Genomic DNA, 14,029 nt, shown 5'->3' on the forward strand with positions numbered 1-14,029 from the left:
CATGTTTATTTGCTTATTATTACCTTTGGCTACTTTGGTGCTGCAGCAACAGAGTTGAGCCATAATGAAGAGACTGTCTGGCCCACAGAACTTAAATGGAAAAGTTTTGCCAGTCCCTTCCATAGTGATTTTATTGAAGTTTTCTAAATATCTGCATCCTTGCATCTAGAAAATAATAATTGCATTGTATTTTTGCATTTAGGACCTCTTTTTCTTTGACCCTGCATTTGCTGCATTATTTTTAACCTTTTCCAGTGCCTTTCATGATATCTGACCACTGAAGAAATGAAGGCAAAGATTAAGAGGTCAAGAGAGCCTCAGAGCATCTAGGTACATTCCTAGTGTGTTGCCTTACCCAACATCAGTTCATATTTCCCAAGTTCATGTAACTTCTACTTTTCAATTTAAGGAAGATAACTGCATATATACCCATTTATAAAGCTGTAATTGTGCATATATGTAACTGTTAGTGTTTCTGTATGTCTGTGAACTATAGTGTCTCTGAGCCCACATGCAAGGATGATATTCAAAATACATACAAATGAACTCAGCACAGAGAATGATTATAACAGATCAGACCAGAGCACATTTGCTGCACACAGCCCAGCCCATAACTGCACATCCCCACTCCATTTGGTGTGGCTGAGATGGGGTCCCATCATGGGAATGGGACCCATTTCCCACTTCCCCCAGTGTGAGCAGCCAAGCTGGTTCCTGATGCCGTTGAGCTTGTGACTGTGGCTGACAGAGTTGGCCAAAGGAAGGGACCTGTAAACTAGAGGTCCTCCACAACAGGGCATCCTCCAGAAACTCAGGAATATGTCCCACAAGATAATGCTCAATCTCTACAATGGAAAGAGAAATTCATTTCTGTTAAATAATTTGCTCAATATCAAGCAGCATGTGGCATGTGATGGTTTTGTGTCATATTAATTTGGGTAAGCTGGGAATACATTCCCTCAAACCCTCTTTACAGGGTAGTTCTGGATTACAGTTGTCAAAAGATTTATTTGTAAATGACTTCAAAGGCTGTAACCACAGCAGCAGCAGCAAGCTGAAGATTGTCATAGTTAGAAGTATCAGTAGGTTCCAGACTTTATTCTCTCCCACTCCACATTCACATTTGTTGAGAAACTCCCAGCCCTTCTGAACAACAAAAGGCAATAGACTCCCATTAACAGTTCTCCAGGACTTTGCTTTAGTAGCTGGCATGCTTGAGGTCAGAGAGTTTGAAAAACTTCTCTAATTCAGAGTATTGCGGAAGATATCTCAGAAAAATTTATGATAAAGTGTGGGGAAGTGAATCACCATGATACAAATATGAAAATATTTATGTCTTATATGAATGCTCACCAAAGTGAACGCCAGCAGAGGAAGATCTTAAATCAGGACACAAAGACTTTACATTCTTTCCCCAGCCATGTTCTTTAGCTACCCCTGTCGTGAGCCATCTAGCTCACAATCCAAGTGTACAGAATGAAAGGATAGAAAGCATGTGTAATTAAATAGCATTCATCAAGTTTGATGTGCTGAGTGGCCACCTTGCCTACAGTAGAGGCTAACATTGAACCATCAGCATAATGCCATTGCCCAGTGAGTAGCCAGTCACTTGGTGGCAGTTGCTTACACTGGGACACTTCTATTATGGAAGGGGCAAGCTACTTCTCACCAGCGGGCCTTTACTCTGCCTATGGATTTTGTCTTTCTGGCCCACATGGGGGTACCCAAATCACCAAACTATAGAATATCTGGTTCATGGTTATAGTATTTCATCAAATATAGCTTCTGATCCAGAAACTCCTGTACAGCAAATAAAATACAGCAATGGGCTCATAGAATTCAAAGGTCTTACAATATACCTGGTCACTCTGAAATAAATGGCCCAATAGAATGGCAGATGGTAGTTGGGAGATTCAGTTACAATTCTAGCTGAGAACAAATCCTGGGCAGATCTGTAGCAAGATCCTCCAGGATGTTATATATGCCCTGAATCAGTGACCAATGTACAGTGCTGTTCCCCGACAGTCAGAATTCATGGGTCTGATAATCAAGGGGTTGGAAGAGGAATGGTTCACCTCACTATGACTCCAAATATACACAGGGCAATTTTTGGATTATAGCCTCACAACTTTGGGCTCTGTAGTTTTAGAACAGAATGTATCTGTCTAGGGGAATGGGGATATAGCTCAGTAGCACAAGCACCTGCCTAGAAAGCATGAGGTCATGAGTTTGATCCCCAGTACCAAAAAAAAAAAAGAAAGAAAGAAAGACACACACACAATATGTATCTGTTTAGAAGACAGTGGAGCAATACGCAGCAGCAAAAACAGCCTGAGAGTCACCATCCAGATGCTGGAATATAGCATCGTGAGGAACAAAGAAGGAAGGAAGTGGGTCCCTTGGACCCAGGAAGAATCTGAAGTGTGAACTGAAGTCCACAGAGAGAGTGAACAGAGAAACTTCAACGAAGAAGATGGCAATTAGGATTGAAAAGGGTGAAATCACAACAGACCATGAAAAATCCAGAAAATCATCTATACCAACTCTGAAAACTTGTATTCTAACATGATAGAAAAAACAGAAGAAATGTACAGATTCCTAGATACATATGAATTATCTAAGTAGAATCAAGAAGATATAAAAAAATCTAAATAACCCAATATCAATAAATGAAATCAAAGATTTAATTAAAAAACCTATCAACAAAGAAAAGCCCAGCTCCTGATAGATTCACTGCTGAATTCTACGAGAAATTTAGTGAAGACCTAATACCACTTCTTCTCAAATCTAAAATGATATTGAAAGGGAAGCAATACTCCAAATTCATTCCTGGAAGCAAGCAATATTCTGATTCCAAAACCAGACAAGGACCAAAGAAAGAGAATTACAGGCCAATCTCCCTAATGAACATTGATGCAAAAATCCTCAATAAAATACTACCAAATAAACTACAGCAAATCATCAAAAAGACTATACACCATGATTCATCTCAGCAATGCATGGATGGTTCAACATACGTAAGTCCATAAATGTAATACACCACATTAACAGAGCCAAGAACAAAAATCATATGATCATTGTAATAGATGCAGAAAAAGCTTTTGACTATGTCCAGCACCCGTTCATGATAAAATCCCACAGAAAATTGGAATAGATACTCTTTACCTCAATCTGATAAAGATGATCTATGACAAACCAACAGCCAGCATCATGATAAATGGACAAAAACTGAAAGCTTTCATTCTAAAATCAGGAACAATGGGCTGGGAATTTAGCTCAGTGACTTAAGTGCCTGCCTGGCAAGCGCAAGGCCATGAGTTTGATCCCTGGTAACTAAATAAATAATAAAGTCAGGAACAAGACAAGGATTTTCACTGTCTCCATTCTTATTCAACATAGTCCTGGACTTTAGCTGGAGCAATTAGACAAGAGAAAGAAATAAGAGGAATAAAAAGATAGGAAAGGAAGAAGTTAAAGTATCATTATTTGCAGATGACATGAAACTCTACTTAGAAGATACCAAAATGATTATGCTTTACTTAGAAAACACCGAAAGACTTCTAGATTTAAAAAGCAAAGTCGGTAACATAGCTGGTTACAAAGTCAACACTCAAAAATCAATAGCCTTCTGTACACAAACAACAAACTCACTGAGAGAAGTCAGGGAAACAATACCTTTCACAATAGCACCCAAAAAAATGAAATATCTAGGAATCACTCTAACATAGGATGTAAAAGACCTCTATATTGAAAACTACAGTACTCTGAAAAATGATATTGAAGAAGACATTAGAAAATGGAGAGATATCCTGTGCTCTTGAGTAACAAGAACCAATATAGTGAAAATGGCCATACTTCCAAAACTGTTGCACAGATTCAGTGCAATCCCAATCAAAATTCCAACAGCATATCTCACAGAATTGGGGAAAACAATCCAAAAATTCATCTGGAACCAGGAGAGACCTAGAATAGCAAAGGCAAATCTGGACAACAAAGACAAGACAAGGGGAACCACAAGTCCTGACCTGAAATTGTACTATAAAGCTACTGCAATAAAAACAGTGTGGTACTGGTTAAAAAAAACAAAACAAAACACTGAAGATCAATGTAACAGATTAGAAGCTACAAAAACAACTCCAGACACACTAAGCAACCTTATCTCTGACAAAGGTGCCAAATACACTCACTGGAAGAAAGATAGCCTCTTTAATAAATGGTGCTGCAAAAACTGGCTATACACATGCCAAAGATTAAAACTAGGCCCATGTGTTTCACCATGTACTAAGCTAAAATCAGAAGGGATCAAAGATCTTAATATTAATATAGAAGCATTAAATCTGCTGGAAGATAGAGTAGTAAAACTCTTGAAGACATTAGTGTAGGCAGACTTTATGAACAAAACCCAGATCGCACAGGAAGTATCACAAAGAATCAATAGATGGGATCTCATCTTATCGAAAAGCTTTTGCACAGCAAGAATAAAGAGACAACCTACAAAGTGGGAGAATTTAGCCAGCTGTTCTTCAGACAAAGAATTACTATGGAGAGTATAAAGAACTCAAAAAAATCAGTCTTCCCAGATTTAAAGACCCAATCCAAAAATGGGCATCTGAGATGAATACACACCGCTCAGATGAAGAAATACAAACAGCAAATAAATATGCGAAAAAATGTTCATCATCACTGGCCATTAGAGAGTTGCAAATTAAAACAACATTGAGATCCCATCTCACCCCGGAAAGAATGGCTATTATCAAGAAATCAAGCAATGACAAGTGCTGGAGGGGCTGTGGGGAAAAAGGAACACTTCTCCACTATTGGTGGGAATGTAGACTGGTTGCAACCACTGTGGAAATCAGTGTGGAGATTCCTCAAAAAACTTCGACTAAAAGTCTCATTCAATCCAGCTATTCCTTTTCTGGATATCTTCCCAGAAGAATTAAAAACATCATCCTGCAGTGTTATATGTGCACCCATGTTTATAGCAGCATAGTTTATAAAGCCAGATCTGGGAAAGAACCTAAATGCCCATCAACTGAGGGATATATTAAAAAAGATGTGGTATTTTTATATAATGGAATACTACTCAGTCATAAGAATGATAAACTGAATACTTTTATTGGTAAATGGATACACCTTGAGAACATACTCAGTGAAATAAATAAGACACACATGTATAAACATCGTATTGTTACATTAGTGTGACAAGCTAAAAGAATAAACATGTATATGTGTATGTATATAAAAGTAGTTAAGATAGTTATATTACTGATTTCTCTGAGTTTACTGAAGAGAAAGATTTGTACTGGTATTGTTCAGACAATTGAGTACAGATGTCGTGTGCTCTGGGTGAGGGATTTGGGGATGACAATGCACAAAGTATGTACCATTGTTACCCCTGATTGACGTACTTTAAAATTTTGTTGTAGTTTTTTTTTTTTGTTTCTTTTCATGTATGAGTAAAATGGATATGAAATAAAATAAAATAATCATTTCTGAGAATAAAAAAATGTATCTGTCTAGATTAATGATATGTGAAGCAAATATGTAATATGGATATCTTTGAGTGACTGCACTGAGCATTTGCTGAAAGCAAAGGCACCATGGACTAAACAGGAGAGAACACACTCATTTTAAAACAGCAGCTGTGAGCACATGACCAGTTACAGAAATGTAGATTACAGTAGCTAAAAATATTTTTCTTTTATTTAATATGACTATTATACTATAACCTAATTTTATACTATAGTTATTTATATTAATATGAATATACTAATATAAATATTAAAGTTAATTTCTTCCCTCTTCCTGTTCATGAAAATGACCGAGCCCATTTCTCATCTGAAAGCAACCAGAAAAATATGCAGAAGCTGCCAGAGTTTTCTTTTTTTTTTTTTTTTTTTTAATTTTTATTTAAGGAGAAAAGAAAAGAAAGAAAAAAAAACAGTGAAGGGGTACAAGTTATACAGATTTACAGAATAAAAAAATGCACAGTAGGAAATCACTAGTTAATGGATTACATATTGCCATCTTAGAAATAATTGTTCAAGTCACAAAATTAAAGCTTGTAGAGTGGACATTCCAACAATGATACTGCAAACAGTTCTGTTCAATGATCCAATAAAACTCTGTGATATCATTTTCTATCTTATACTTTTAAATATACATGCAGTTATATAGTTTAGAGCACTTTCTTTTCCTCTCTTTTGTACAGTGACTATTACACATTTTGGGTTTCATTGCTCCCACGGTTCTTGTTGCTTTTTTGGAAGAGAGTAAAACCAAATGTGACATAACAGAACAGAATCGGTCAAGTCAAAAGGGTGGACATAATAGATAATATAAAAACATAATACAAGGTGATCAACAATGGTTACCATAATGCCTCCCGCTATTTCTAATAGAATTGTCTATATCATTAGTTGTAATACAATTGAACAAAACCGTAAAGAATAAAACCGACAAAACCAAAACATTGGAGATATTGTAGGTCTTCAAAAGTAGATAAAAGTCAACGAGAATGGGCGTTATAATGAATCTCATCAGAGTTTTCATCCAGAGCCACAAAAATGAGTGCACACACTGAGGTTAAAGGAGAAAGTGTGCTAAACTTGTTTGATCCCTACCAAGTCACTGTAATTCAGTCAACTGACGACACATGCTTGAATCATTTAAGAACCTGTGAGGTAAGTGTTAGTAACATCGTTTACAGATTCAGATACTCAGAGAGGAAAAATGCCTGTGGGCCTTCAATAGCTGTCACGCTGGTTGGGAGTCCAGAACCAGGAAAGGGCACATAGAAAGTGAGACTGCGAGGGGGAGAGACTTTTCTAAAAATGTGAGCTGTCTCATTTAATCTGCACAATTCCACCAGGTGGCTATTATTAGTCTCATTTCACAGGCAAAGAATGCAAGACTCAGAGGTTTACTGATTTGTTATCTACATTAGACCCAACAAGCAGAAGAACTAGGGTTTGCCCAAGGTCTGCCCAGCTCTGCAGAACATGTTTCTCTGTCACACATGAGCTATGTTCTGCTCATTTCTTTCAGCAAGAACTTTCCAGAGCCCAAAAGTAATGCGTAGGGGAGGTCAGAGGACCCTGGGGATAGACGGGGAAGAAAATGCCAGGACAGAAGTGCATCCTCTGTGCTATGCAAGTGCAAAGAAAGGAAAGTAAATCCAGCCTGAGGAAAGTACTGTGAGACCAAGTCCTTAAAGCTGAGGGGCTGGGGATTTAGCTCAGCGGCATAAGCGCCAGCCTTGCAAGCAGGCAGTCGTGAGTTCGATCCCTGGTACCAATAAAAAGGAAAAAAGCAAAATAAATAAATAAAGAAAAGAAAAAAAAAAGCTGACTGGGAGTCAGCAAGACAAGTGAGGTACGGGATCCTCAAGGAGATGAGCTGGTAGTTAGCCATGGCTGGAGTGCAAAGCAAAGTGAGGTGGTGAGAGCCAATGCTGTGAGCTGGCCGGCAGTGAGCCTGCAAGAAGCTGGATGTTTGCAGTTCTGGTTCTATCCTGAAGTTGATGCAGTCTCACAGGGACACAGGGCAGAACAGCGGCAGAAGCTGATGTAAGGCTGAATGAAGGGTCAAACTACAGGCTAGGATCAGAAAAGTCACAAAATCAAAAGTTCTGACACATAAGAAATAATAAGAGATAATAAGCCCCTGGGCCCAAAGGAGGGGTTGCCTGGTAGAAAGATGAGTCCATTTTTCATCTCCAGCATCTCCCATTTCCTAGTACAGTAAATGCCTGCTTTTTCTCCCCCACACTCACAGAGGGACTCCTGGCGGCACTGACCCATGCACCAAGTAGGAGGCTGTGCTTGTATCGTTTGAAGAACACCGAAGACCCATCATTCCCATGTGCTGCCTTCTCCAGAACCTGTAACCCTTCAACCTGGTAACCCAATACAGCTGCCCTCATGCGAAAGCAACCGCTGAGTACTTAAAGATGCATTGATTGATATTTTTATGGGCTACTATTTAAATCTTAGCCAATTGTGAGAAGAGGCTAGAAAGACTGTTGATGGACTAGCAATTCTGCAGTGCTAGATGGCTGCGAATTCTTGAAAAAGAAAGCAGGCATACTGCCTGGAAGGGACAGGCTGCTGGGGTGGGAAGGGGGTTCCCATGACATAAATCACTGTGTCCTTGGACTTCCAGGAATTTGGGGAATTTTGCTTTTTCCTTTCACTCTAATGTGTAGTGTCAAATATCTCTTTAACTTTTGCATCTTCTGTGTCCCTAACCTAACTTGGTTGCTCCAGTGGAGGCAGGGGCCTGGCTGCAGGGCGCATGAGCACCTGTCCTTAAATGAAGCTGATGGGCCAAAATGCAAGATTGGAGTGATCAGCTCCCAAGTCCCACCCCACACTGTCCCTACGTGCTTGCCAGGGACTGAGCCAAGACACTGATGCCTGAGAGGACAGGAAGCTGAGCTTTTCTCCCTGAGAGTGACACCTGGGACAGTCTTTAAAGAGGGTCGAGTTCCCTCCGTTCTTACAAAGATCTCTCCTTGCCCTCCTCCACTTACACACACCCAGGAAGTGGACAGTCTGCCATCAGCCTGTGAGACGTGCAAACATCCTTTGCTTTTAGTTGCTGATTGTTATAAGTTTCAGCAGGTTGTAGGCTGATTTCACATCAATAATCTTTGCAGAAAAAAATCTTTTAATGAAGTTTACACGGAAACAATTGGTTGCAATTGTATACTTTAGTCAATTAAATGTCAGAGAGGAAGGTGGGAGGAATAGAGGCCTGGAAAAGGGCGCAGATGAGGGGAGGTCGGGGAGACTGAGGGTCCTAGGCGATAGGGGTTTGTTTCGCGGCTGAGCAGCGCGGTCACAACTCTCCCAGGCCAGGTTCTGCCCCTCACATGTTTGCCCTACCCCCTCAGAAGCGGGCAGGTGCTTCTCTTCTTCCCTCTGAGCGGACCCTGTCGGGGACCGAGGACCCTGGGGTCCCGGTAGGGTGCGGAAGGTCTGGCCGTGCCCTGGGGGCCGCCGAGCCTGCAGGACACCTGGGGACCCGCGGCGTCTCCGAGAGGCCGGGCTCCCTGTGCGGCGGTGTCGGCTGATGCTCCTGGCGGGGCGACAGCGGGGCGCGGCCGGGACACCGAGCTGCAGGCGGGGTCGGAGACAGAAGGCGCCCTGCTCGCGGCCGCGCTCGGCTGGCGACGCCACTGCAGAAGGCGGGGTGGGGCTTGAGCCCCGGCGCCCCCCAGCTGGCCTGGGTTCCCGGGCCGCGTCCCCACGGGCAGAGGTTCTCCTTTCCCATCCGTTAGGCTGCCCTGGCCGCCGGACTCCCGCCTGCTGCTGCGGGTCTCTGGTTCCGCATGGCAGTACCTTCCAGCGGCTGGACTGGCCTCGTGGCTCCCACCCACTTTGGGATCCAAATCGAAAGTCTAGGCTCGCCCCAGCCCAACCTGCTCCACCCTCCAACTGTGCGTTCTGGAGTCTACCCAGGTTACAGATGCTGACCTTGGATTTCTCTCTGTGCCAGGACCTGTGGCACCCAGGAATGTGTGCAGGCAAAGAGGTCCAGGCCCCTGCAGGGAAACATGGGTAGGTTCAAATGTGCAGATAATGTTTGTCCAAGTTGAAACTCAGTGGGAAACTATGCCTCATTTTTTAAAAATTGAAGTACAACTTAGCTACAATAAAATGTATGCATTTAGGCAGATATTTAGGTAAGTTTTGACACATTTCAGGCAGCACTGCCATGATCAAGACCACATGTCCAACTCCGTCCATCTCCTCAAAAGCTGTCTTGTGCCTGTCCCAGTCCCCTCAGTCTGGTTTCTGGCAACCAGTGGACTGCTTTCTGCTATCATTCTCTCATGTATTTGTAATTCGTGCCTGATTTCTTTCACTTAGCAAAATGTAGAGAACCACTTCTTTTGTTGGAAAGATCATTAGTTTACTCCCTTTTTATTGCTGAATGATATTGCATTGTTTGGTTGCACAGCAATTTGCTTGTACTTGTTCCAGTCTATAGATGTTTGGATTTTTTCCCAGTCTGGGCTACTTAAATGAAGCCGTTGTGAATATTTAAACAAGTCTATGTGGACACATGACTTCATTTTTCTCGGATACATACCTAGAAATAGAATTGCTGAGTCATAGCAGAATGCTGGGTCATACCAGAAAATGTATTCAGCCTACCAAGTGCTATGATTGCAGGTGTTATACTTTGTATCTAGATCACTTCCCTCCAAGCCTCATGTGGTCATAGGTGGGGCTTTTTGGAGGTGGCTGGATCTAAAGTGTGGATACTGAGATTAAGGATACAATGATGGATTAAGGGTGTGATGCTAGGATTAAGGGTGCCTAACTCTAGCGGTGTATGGCACCACAAAAAAGGCTGGTAGCCTGTATGGGATAAAAGGAAGAGGCAGGCTTGCTGCTACTGCTGCTGCTTCTGCTGCTTCTGCTGCTGCTGCTGCTGCTGCTGCTGCCTGCCCTACCATGCCATGGACTCATTTTCCTCCGTGATGCCCTTCTGTCATACCACCCTGCTTTGGGATCAGCCAACTATAGATTGAAACCTCTATAAACTGTGAGCTGAAATAAACTTTTTGGGAGAAGGGAGTGTGGAAAAAAAAAAGAATCAAGTTATATCATGTATAGGTACAAATTCTCTGTGAGGAATGTGATCATTATGAATATCTAAAATGTACCAATAAAATCTGATTAAAAAAAACTTTTGTCCTTTAACTTTGAGTGTAAGGTATTTTGTTTCAGCATGAGAAAAGTAACAAAGACAGCAGATATGGATGTATTTTCCATTTTATTTATTTATTCATTTGGTACCAAGGGTGAAACTCACAGCCCCAGGCTTACCAGGAAAGCTCTTGAGCCGCTGAGGTAAATCCCCAGCCTGATTTTTCATTTTATAAGAAACTTCCTGGCGGATGTGGTGGTACTTGCCTATATTCCCAGCACATGGGAAGATGAGCAGGAAATTGCCACAATTCAAGGCAGTGTATGATATACATGGTGAGTTTAAGGCAGCCTGAACTGCATAGCAAGACCCTGTCAAAAGAGAAGAGAGAGAAGAGAGGAGAGAGAGAGAGACAGAGAGACAGAGAGACAGAGAGAGAGAGAGAGAGAGAGAGAGAGAGAGAGACAGAGACAGAGACAGAGACAGACAGAGAGAGAATTTTTTGAAAGTGGTTGGAGCATTTTATCCTTCTCTTACTAGTATATAAAAGATCTCATTTACCAACAGTTGGTATTGTCAGTATTTAATTTTATTTATTCAAGTAAGGTTCTAGTATTTAGTGGTATTTTATTATATTTTAAAATGTCATTTCTCTAATAACTACGTTGAGTATCTTTTTTATACTCAGTCTTACAATTCATATACTTTCTTAGTGCAATGTTTGTTCAAATATTCATTTGTTTCTATCAGGTTAATGTTATTGAGCAGCAGAAGTTTTTCATATATTTAAAATGTAAGTCCTTTATCTGATATACTTTGTCATGTATTTTATTACAGTCTGTGGTTTGCCTTTTCATTTTTTAAACTCTGTGTTTCAAAGAGTAAAGTTTTACTTTTGATGAAGCCCAATGACCCTTATCTATTCTTACGACTTGTCAAGTTTGGATCCTAGCTAAGAAATTTTTTGTCTTATGCAAAGTTGCATAATTTTTTTCCTTTGCTTTCTTCTTACATGTTTTATAGTTTTAGATCATATTTTAGGTCTATGATCCATTTGGAGGTAAATTTAATATACAGTGTGAGGTAGGGATTGAGGACCATATTTTTCCATGTAGATGTCCCATTTCCCAGTACCATTTGTTGAATAACCTCAGCACTCCTGGTAGCTAGACTTTATGATGGCATCTAATGGACACCACCTGTATAAAGGGCCCTACGTAGTCTGCTCCCACTAAATTGGTTGTATTATAACCAATACTTTATAATTTTGCCAAAATGAGAAATTATAATTTACAATACTAGGTCAAAAAGCATTGGTTTCTGCATTGCTGTTTGGGTATGCAAGCTACTCTATGAAGAGTTAACATGGTAAGGAACTGAAACCTCTTACCAACAGCCAGAATTTGCATGCCGGAGAGGTAAGTAAGCCATTTTGGAAGTAGATGCTTTAGGCCCAGTCAAATATTCAGATGACTGACACCACCAACCCCTTAACTGCAATCTCAAGAGAACCTGAACTAAAACCACACATCTGAATTCCTAACCTATAGAAATTGTATTTCTTAGATTCTTAATTCTGTTCCATGGATTTGTATTTATCCTTGTACCGACCCCACACTGTTTTGATTAGCATTACAGCAAAGTCTTTAAAAGCTCTCTAATCTTTTTTCTCAATTTTAATTTTTTTATTAGTACATGCTTGTAGTACATAACAATCACATTCCTCATGGGGTGCTGTTACATGTGACACATTTTAATTCTTTTTTCACTCCCTTCTTCTCCTCTCCCTCCAGATCCCTCCATGTCTTGATGCCTTTTCCACTTACAAAAACTTAGCTCCTGCTGAGGATATAGTTGTCTTCCAAAAAATGAGAATCATTTTTTTCTGGAGTAAGATGGAATTTGCATCTTTCTAGTGGCTAGAGATCTTGAACATCTTTTCATGTATTTATTGGGTCATTTGTATTTTTTTTTTGGTCTTTTTGAGACAGGGTCTCTCTATGCAGTTCAGGCTGGCCTTGAGCTCACTTTGTAGTCCAGGCTGGTCTGGAACTCGTAATGATCCTTCCTGCCTCAGCCTCTCAAGTGCTGGGATTACAGGTGTGAGCCCCCATGCCTGGCTAGGTCATTTGTATTTTTGCTTCTGAGAAATGTCTGTTCATTTCAGTCACCCACTTTTTGTTTGAGTCTCTTATTTGGGAGGGATCTAAGTTTTTGAACTCTTTTATTTATTCTAGTGATCCCCTACATATAAGGCCCCAAAAATTTCATCAAAAGAATTACAATTAATAACCAAATTATTAACAAAGTAGCATAGCAAGATATAAAACCAAAACTCTCAAAAATTTATAGTGTTCTTACACATCAAAAATGAACTCATTGAGAAAGAAATTAGGAAAATAATACCATTCACAGTACCATCAAAAAATTAAATACTCAGAATTACCCTAGCCAATGAAGCAAAAGACCTCAATAACAAAAACTACAGTACTTTTACAAAAAGGAAATAAAATTGAACATCAAAAATAGAAAGATAGCCCATGTTCTAGGACAGACAGAACTAGTATTGTCCACATGAACATCCTTACAAAACTGATACACAGATTTAATTCATTAACAATCAAAAAAATATCAGCAGCAGCCCTCATAAAACTAGAGAAAATAATGCTAATATTTATATGAAACCAGAAAAGACCCAGAGCAGCAAAAGCAGTCCTAGGCAACAAGATCAAAGCGGGAGGCATTGCACTCTCGCAGGAAAAGTGGTGTAGAAAGGCGACCGCAGCAGCTGCCCTGGGCATGTGTGGCTGCTGTGCTGTGAGGTCTGCGGGTTGGTAAATCCAGCCCAGGATGTAGAGAGGCTGTGCCTTAGGGCACTTCTGATTCGAGCACAGATCCAGATGGGGTAGAGAGTAGGGGTTGGATGTTAGGAATGGCGGGAGAAGGGGGAGGTGGGGAACAATTTACAAATGGCACCCAAGCAGGAGAGGGGTGAATGAGTACGGTGCTTATTGGACCTTGCCCTTATGAATCTAAGTGTGTAAAGGTTGTCACAAAGGACAAACAAGTAAGATACTTCATACATTTGAGTGGTTGGAGTAAAAATTAGAATGAATAGGTCCCAGAAAGCAGAGGTCTCACATGTGGACACCAATCTGCAGAAAGAGTGAGAATTTCAAAGAGCCAGTCTCTGCGGGCATAGTGGCACACATCTGTAATCCCAGCACTAGTAAGGCTGAGGCAGGAGGAGTACCACAGATTTGAGGACAGTCAGAACTACAGGGTGAGTTCTAGGCCAGCCTGAAATGCACAGGGAGAACCTGTCAAAAAAGAAAGAGAGAAAGAGAGAGAGAGAGAGAGAGAG

This window comes from Cavia porcellus, unplaced genomic scaffold, assembly GCF_034190915.1.
Source record: "Cavia porcellus strain 051 isolate PalLab524CR breed Dunkin Hartley unplaced genomic scaffold, mCavPor4.1 scaffold_1, whole genome shotgun sequence".
In the NCBI taxonomy this organism is placed as follows: domain Eukaryota; kingdom Metazoa; phylum Chordata; class Mammalia; order Rodentia; family Caviidae; genus Cavia; species Cavia porcellus.